Genomic DNA, 7384 nt, shown 5'->3' with positions numbered 1-7384 from the left:
ATAATATCTTCTGTTCTAACCAATCAGCACTTCCACCATGTTGGCTCAGACAGAGCAGAGACTGTACAGAGCACATTATTGGCCATACAGAGCAGCAATGCTATTGGTCGGGGTGTGAATTTGCATGTCAAAGTTCACGAAAGTTGAACTTAACACAAAGTTCCTAGGATAAATGTATTGGCTTGGTAGTCCTGTACACTAAATTTGCATGTTGCAACAAATCTTGTGCAGACAAAACCCAGAATGATTGCTTAAGTGTGAAAAATTTATTTAAAAAAATATATATATAATAAAAATAACACAGAATGCTAAGATTGTATAGCAACTCTATAGCAACTGAAAATTCTCCCAGAAGCCAAGATTTTTTTAAAGATTGAACTCTTCTCATAGTTTACAGGGAGAGAACAGCTGGTCCCTTTCAGGCTGTCTGGATTTACCACTTTATTCAGACTATCCATCTTTCTGACTGACAGCCATCCACCCTACAGCTCTCTCTCTGCCTCTTTCTTCTGCTTGCTCTCTCTCGCTCTCATCCCAGGGGTGACCTTGTGTTAATGAGGGTGTGATCATGGGGCTGAGAGCAGCTCTTTCAGCACGCCCTCGCTGGCACAGGCACAACCCAAGTGCAACAACAATCCCCCCACCCCCACCCCACCCCAAACACACACACACTCTAACACTCCCACAGATACCATTAGCACAACCCTGTAGCTCAGAGAGCGTGAGTTCACCGGAGACAGTGAGAGTGAATGTGTAAGAGAAGGCAGAGTGACAAAGCGCCAAAAAAACAATCAACGCAAAGTGGATGAGAAGAGCGGGTCAAGACTGCTTTGAGTGCTGAAACACCAAACAATAAGTAAGTACCATGTATAAGAGATTATAGAAGAAGGGGAAGGAGAAGTGGAGAGAGAGATAGAGCGATGGGGAGAGGAGAGAGAGAGAGAGAGAGAGAGAGAGAGGGGAGAGATAGCAGGTTCAGCTCAGAGCCTGAGGGAAGCTGTGTGCTCTGAATGTATCACTTCACGTCATGTGTGAGCACGGAGGAGACAGGCAGAGAACTTTCAGAGGGAGATTTGTGGTCAGAGAGAATTTCCATGCTTCGGCGAGTGTGTGAGGGCATGAGTGTGTTTGAGGGCTCGACAGTGTGTCCTACAAGCGGCTCCTCAGCCCTGGTGAAGCAGCCAGCACAGTCCACAGATGAAACGGGAGTCACTGTGAACGCTCGAGGCCTGCTCTGTATGTCGCACTGATGGTGTGACAGGACTGGGAGATAATGTGCTTGTCTTTATTGTTGTTACAGAGGATGTCTGTCATGTGAAACTGAGCAACACGGACAAAATATTGTGATTATATTGCTACATGTTGTGGGTGGCATAGACCTGGCATCAATACCGCATTAGGGGATTCATTATATAACACATGTTTCAAGGATGTAATATGCTATTTTAACCAAAACTAACTAAAATGATGGATATCAATATTGTGAGTGCTGACAGTGCACAGTAAAAAACAAACAAGTAAAAAAGTATCTTTTTTGACTATTAGTTTTGCAAAGGTCAAACAATACACAATTTTGTGCAGCCCTACCATCATAAAAGCACACCAATGTTAGCATCACTTATGTTAAATATATACAGAGGATGGTGGTGCATGTATATCTAAGTTAGGTTAGTGTAAACGTAAGCGCATTTACACGAGCGCCAAATGTGTCAAATTGTGGATTCCATGCAGTTCTGTGTTTTCTATTACTGTATACCACATGCAGCAAAATGACTGATATGCTGAAGGCATTGATTCCATCTGAGAGAGTGCGTGTTTGCATTCAGTGCATCATTTTGATCGATAAGAGCATATTATCATTATTTTAGATCAGAGTAATGACACAGCGCGACTGGTGTTTGAAGCATACTACTGTTCATGTGTTCATGTATTCCACAGCAGCAGTCCCTGACACATTATAAAACACCTATTTTTTGCAGACTTTTCGGCTTTGTTAGATCAAGTTCCGTATATATCAAAATTGTTAAAACAGAGGCACTGAAAGATTGGGTTACTAATAGAAAAAGGTAGCTATAACTGCTAAATAGTAGCTATGATACAAGTTTACTGAAGAGCTGTGTATTATAAAGCTCATGCCAGACACTTGTTTTCGTTTCTGAGGTGCAGAGATCTTCACTTGAGATTTCAAAGAGACTTTTTGTTTTGTCTCTTAAGTCTCTTGTGTGAGCCTGAGTTGAGTTGAGTTTAGGTGCAAATCAGAGGTCAGTGTTAAATGTTTTGGGTGTCAGTCTGAGTGGAGTCTTTAAGGTGTGAATCGGAGTTGACTCTCAAGTCTCTGAAGTGTGAGTTAAATCTAGAGTCTCAGTCGAGTCTCAAGTCTCTGAGATATGAGTCTGAGTCAAGTTTAAAGTATCTGGGGTACAAGTTCATGTCAAGTCTCGAGTCATTAAGATGTGAATCAGAGTCAAGTCTCAAGTCTCTGAGATGTGAGTCTGAGTCAAGTCTAGAGTATCTGGGGTATAGACTCCTATGTCGACTCTCAAATCTCTGAAGTGTGAGTCTGAGTTGAGTCTTAAGTCTCTGAAGTGTGAGTTAAATCTAGAGTCTCTGGGGAGTGAGTCTCAGTTGAGTCTCATGATATCTGCCTTTTGAACTTTCCTACCGTTGTGGCACAATATGCATGTTGTTGACATTTCTAATTTGCATTTTTCCTGGTGATGTGCTTGCAATGATGCTGGCCTGGTGCTGGTTGACTTGCATACCAGTGTTTAACACACAACATATCGCTGCTGTCCAAAGAAAAACATGTATCTCCATTTTTAGTTGACTCAGTGGTACTCAGTGGTAATAATTCTGGATGAATGGTCCAATTGAAATGCTCCAAATTGACTTGGAATAAAATCTGTTTACATTGACTTCCATTGAAAGTTTAGAAGGTTTTCCCTTCCTCCTGTAAAGTTGCTTTTCATGAACATGTTAACCTAGCTGTGATTCTTAAAAGAGTGAATATTTTGGTAAAGCTGTGTTAAAAGAATAGCAGAACAGGATGAGTAACTGTTCCAGAAGGCTAAATAAAGTTGAAAGTTTAAATGTTTGTCACTGTGTGGAAATAACAAATGCAAATAGAGAAAAACACTGTTTCTACTGATGTTGTGCTCGCCACTTAGTTAGCCACAAGCTAGTGTTTCTTTCATGGACAGAGCAAACCTGTGTCTCTTTTTGAGTCTGAGACACAGCAAAAACACAAAAGCGAAGGCGGAAGGTATCCCTCAGAGGGACCAGGCAGTTTGGATGTTGAGTGGGAGATTAAAACAAGACTCAATTTTGTCCTTCTCATTTGTTTTTTTTTTTTTTTTGTTGCATGTATTGAAGTACAGGACAGAAAGAGAAAATTGTATTCTCTCAGAAGACTACAGAAGGTGTCTGGCAGTTCTCAGTTGTTGTTTTTTTTTGTTTGTTTGTTTTTCTGTTTGGCTTCTTTCTTTTTTCTTTCTCTCTCTCTCTCTGTTTTTTTGTACTTCAAAACATTTCATTTTAAAACCGGCCTAAATTCCGGTGGTTTGTGGTGGTCGAGCTTTTATCAGCAGAGACCATAGTTTTGTTTATTTCTTGCCTGAGGGACTCGCAGCCAAATATGACAGCAATGATGAAATGTGTCTCACCTTCCTTTTTTATCACTGAGCTCATCGTAGTCCATACAGACCTGATTTTATTTATTTATTTATTTTTAAGCCTCTGGAGAATATTCTAGTTTACAGGAACAGCACTGTGCTTCATATGCAAATGTATATTTGAATGTATATGTATGGAGTATGCAGTGTAGTTTTTCCCCATGTTGCATTGAGCATGTGTGTGCTGGAAGGCTATAAAGTGGGTCATTCCTGACTGGAATAGGAATGGAAGGGATGCAGAGTTGAGCGGCTGTTCCTGTAAAGGAATAGAGAAAGAGAGAGAAAGAGAGACAGAGAGAGAGAGAGGGCCTCAATGCTCCTGCTGTTGCCATAGTTATTTTCAGTTCGGCCACAGTCGCTCCAGCCAGACCAAACTTTGCTTCATTCCTCCGCACACAAAAGACGCAGCGGTGAGGCCTACATTGAAAGGGAGCCGCTTCATTTCTTTGCCATCATCACATGGTGAGCATCTAATGAAAGAGAGATTAACCAGCAAAGGCCCATCCGGAAGACTGGCCTCAGATCAGCTTGAGGTCAGGATTATTGCCAAGAAAGTCCAGGTACAAGATATTGGAAAGTGTGTTAAAGGCTCCACTGTGGTTCACTTGATGTTTGAGGGCCTAGATTTAAACAGGCTGTCTTTGATTAATGTGAATGATCTCTGTTCTGACCGACTTTTCCCACGCTCAGTTCAGGCTGAGCTAAAGAAAATGTAGAAATGTATTATTTTTCTTTGACATCATAAAAACAATGCATTTAACACAGGTCCATATGCTCCCAGATATGGACTGCGTAGGAAGAGTGAGTGCTATGGCTGTCCCAACCCCCTGAATACCAGGGTACAGTACACTCCTGAAAATTGGTGTGTTTCATAAGACTTATCATTCATAGATGTCAGATAAATGCATTAGAGTACCTGGTCACAAATGCCTAAATGCAAGTTTAGTATGTTGCATTTAGTACAGATCTAAGATCAGTCCAATTTCAACCTGCTCTTCTTTAAAAAGCAGTCGCTAAAATAAACTGACCCTAAAATGCTGTTTTTTATTAAGTTAGGCAAAAGACCTCTTTCTTATTCCATCAAAATGTTGGATTTTGTTTCTTTTTCCCAGTAAAAAGTTGGTGTAACTAAAACTCTCCAAACACATTTTGATCTACAGATTTTTTATGTGTAAAAGTAAACTTGTTCATTGCAGCAATAGAAAACACAAAGCAGGAATATGATAAAATACTCCTCAAAAAGTTACCAAAATGCACTCTAATCAGACCTCTCTGAGAGTGGTCTGGATGTCATCTTAATATTCTAATGAACGTGCGTGACTGTCAACCCTCTATCACTGGCAAAATAAATTTGGCACCACCAAGTTACCAGCCATATATAAATACAAGCTCAAACCATGACTGGGGGAGCGGCTGCCCAGTCATCCCTTCCGTCTCTCTCTGCTTCACCATGGCATTTAGCGATGGGACAGCTACGCACTGTGCTGGTAGGGCCCCACTGTGCTGGTAGTGGCCTACGGAACTCCCCGACTACAGTACTGTGTCAGGACATCCTGGTGCAACAGGGAGCACAATCTTTAACAATCTTTGCGAGGTTGCTCAGACTCAAAGAGAGGGTAAAGTCATATTATCCTTGAGATTGGTCAGGGTTAATACTTTTAGGACCGCCCATTCCACATAGAGACGAGAGCAATACTGATGAAATACAGCAGACGTTTATTCGACTTTGGGAATATGTTATTAAGACATACTTTGTACATTTACACTGGGAGCCCTGAGGAGCCAGATCAGCTTCATTAGAAAGAAAACTCAGGGCTTTAATTGTGAAGGTAGGGGAGATATGAACTACCACTGTTAGTTAATATTATTTTTTTTCATCAGTTATATTGCCACAAGTGTGTTTATGTACACACTCGTCAACCCCTTAACAGCCTATGGCCTGGCAGCAGGCTGAAAGTGTTATTAAAAACTTCTATTACCGAAGAATAGTCCCACTAGTTTGTATAGAAGTCCCTGTAGTTACTGAGTAATATGCCTTAGAGTATAATAAGCCTTGCTGTGTTAAGGGGTTAAAAGAGATGATTCAATATTTCTTTAATAAAGAAAATGGTTCTATATAAAAACATAAATTATGGAGCCATTCTTCTTTCCATTTAGCACCAAAAAGGCACTATGCTGTAGAACTCTTTTTTGCTAAGAGTGAGGTGAAACCTATACTGCAGGTTTGTGTAGCTGGTATACAAACTAAATGCCTGTTGAAATGTGTCATTAAATTAAATTAAGTCTGTTAAAGCACCAGTGGCTGCGAGCACCGCTGTGTTAAGTGTTTAATGCTTCCCTTTCATTACAAAACTGGCATTCCTCAGGTTTAGTTCTTTTAGTTTAGTTTAAGTATTGCAGAGTCTACAGTCCCAGTGAAACACATGGGCAAACAGTCTAATATTGAATTTAAAAAGACTCCAATATTTTAATATTTAATTATTATAAAAAAAACAACAATTGTAATTAGCAATGCAGTGTAATCACCCACCACTCACCCTTATGATTGACACCCCCGCGACCCTCCCTGCCTCCAACTGCCCACGGTCATGCTAATTAATTGCCACCACAGCTGACATAGATATAGGTCAGCCCTCATCAAATGTTTCAGCATCCCTGTAGCAACCTCGTACATAGCCACTGCACATCCCTGTGTCTGATCCGGTCTGTGTTGTGTTTTTTTTTCTTTTTCTTCCTAGGCTTGTTTTCTTAATGAAGACACCACCAATGTTGTGTATGTGTGTGGGTTGCCAAGTACAACAGTGTTTGGCACGTCCCCAAATGAGTAGGGAAAAAATAGCTTTAGTCTGTTGGTGGTAACAGGGACTGGATTTTCTCTCCCTCTCTCTCTACACCCCCTTCATTTGTTTCATGGCTTCCATTTAAAAGACTTTTGCAAGCATTATTTGGTATGGAATGTCATGCTTTGAGATGCTTTGAGACGCCACAGAATTGAACACAAAGCTGCATGTCTGTGGTCCAGACTGCTTCAAATGACTGCTCTAGTTGCTCTAAAGAAGCTCTAAAAGAGGGAAGTCTCCTGGGAGGCAGAGAGTCTACATGTGTTCTTAATGGGGAAAAGCTGACATGCACCTGAGCGGCCTACACACTTAAAAAATCATAAAGGGTGATAAGAAGCTAAGGAATTACTCAACAGATGGTTAATTTGTACAAAGTTGATACAAGTGTGTGTAAATACCCTTTTTAAAATTTAAAGAACAGTATCCAACATTTGTTTCCTTTCAGCTAAGAGCCTGTTTCCACCTGGTCTGAACATGCGATTTTGGTGATTGGATCGCATTCAGATTTTACATGTGACCACATTGGAGGTGGTCAGAGACGGATCTCATCCACATTTAACACAAGTGTAAACGGAATGTGGAATTTTCTATAATCGAACGGCGTCAGGCAAGCGGAAATAACATCTGTTGAGAAAACATTAATACAAGTAATAATGACTTACTGTATCTCCCTCATGCTGCTAGTGTTTGTGTGTGTCCCTCAGCTAAACAAGTAGCATAGATTTTGTTCATTTTTAATAGTTTATAGTATTTTTGGAAGGAGCCGTTGAGCCGAAGAACTGGAATGCAAGAACCTTCTGTTGTTCCACTGTGTTGTAGAACTCCCACCATTCCTCTAAACTGTTCACAGTCTCCTCCAGCAAGGAAAATGAG

At 40.7% G+C, this 7384-nt stretch overlaps 1 protein-coding gene across 2 annotated transcripts in view; it reads left to right on the top strand.

Annotated features, from left to right (window-relative positions):
- Positions 1–678: 678 nt before the first annotated feature.
- ptn (pleiotrophin) overlaps positions 679–7384 on the top strand; it is a 71694-nt gene continuing 64988 nt past the window's right edge. Inside the window, exon 1 of one of the 2 annotated variants that reach the window (XM_072672440.1) lies at positions 679–856. The gene's annotated coding sequence lies outside the window, so the exon portion shown is untranslated. The remainder of the gene's footprint in view (positions 857–7384) is intronic. The other variant, XM_072672439.1, reaches the window with a different exon arrangement.

The sequence above is a fragment of the Salminus brasiliensis genome, chromosome 2, assembly GCF_030463535.1.
Source record: "Salminus brasiliensis chromosome 2, fSalBra1.hap2, whole genome shotgun sequence".
Classification (NCBI taxonomy): domain Eukaryota; kingdom Metazoa; phylum Chordata; class Actinopteri; order Characiformes; family Bryconidae; genus Salminus; species Salminus brasiliensis.
Note: the sequence above shows the minus strand (reverse complement) of the source record. Positions and strands in the feature narration are given on the sequence as shown.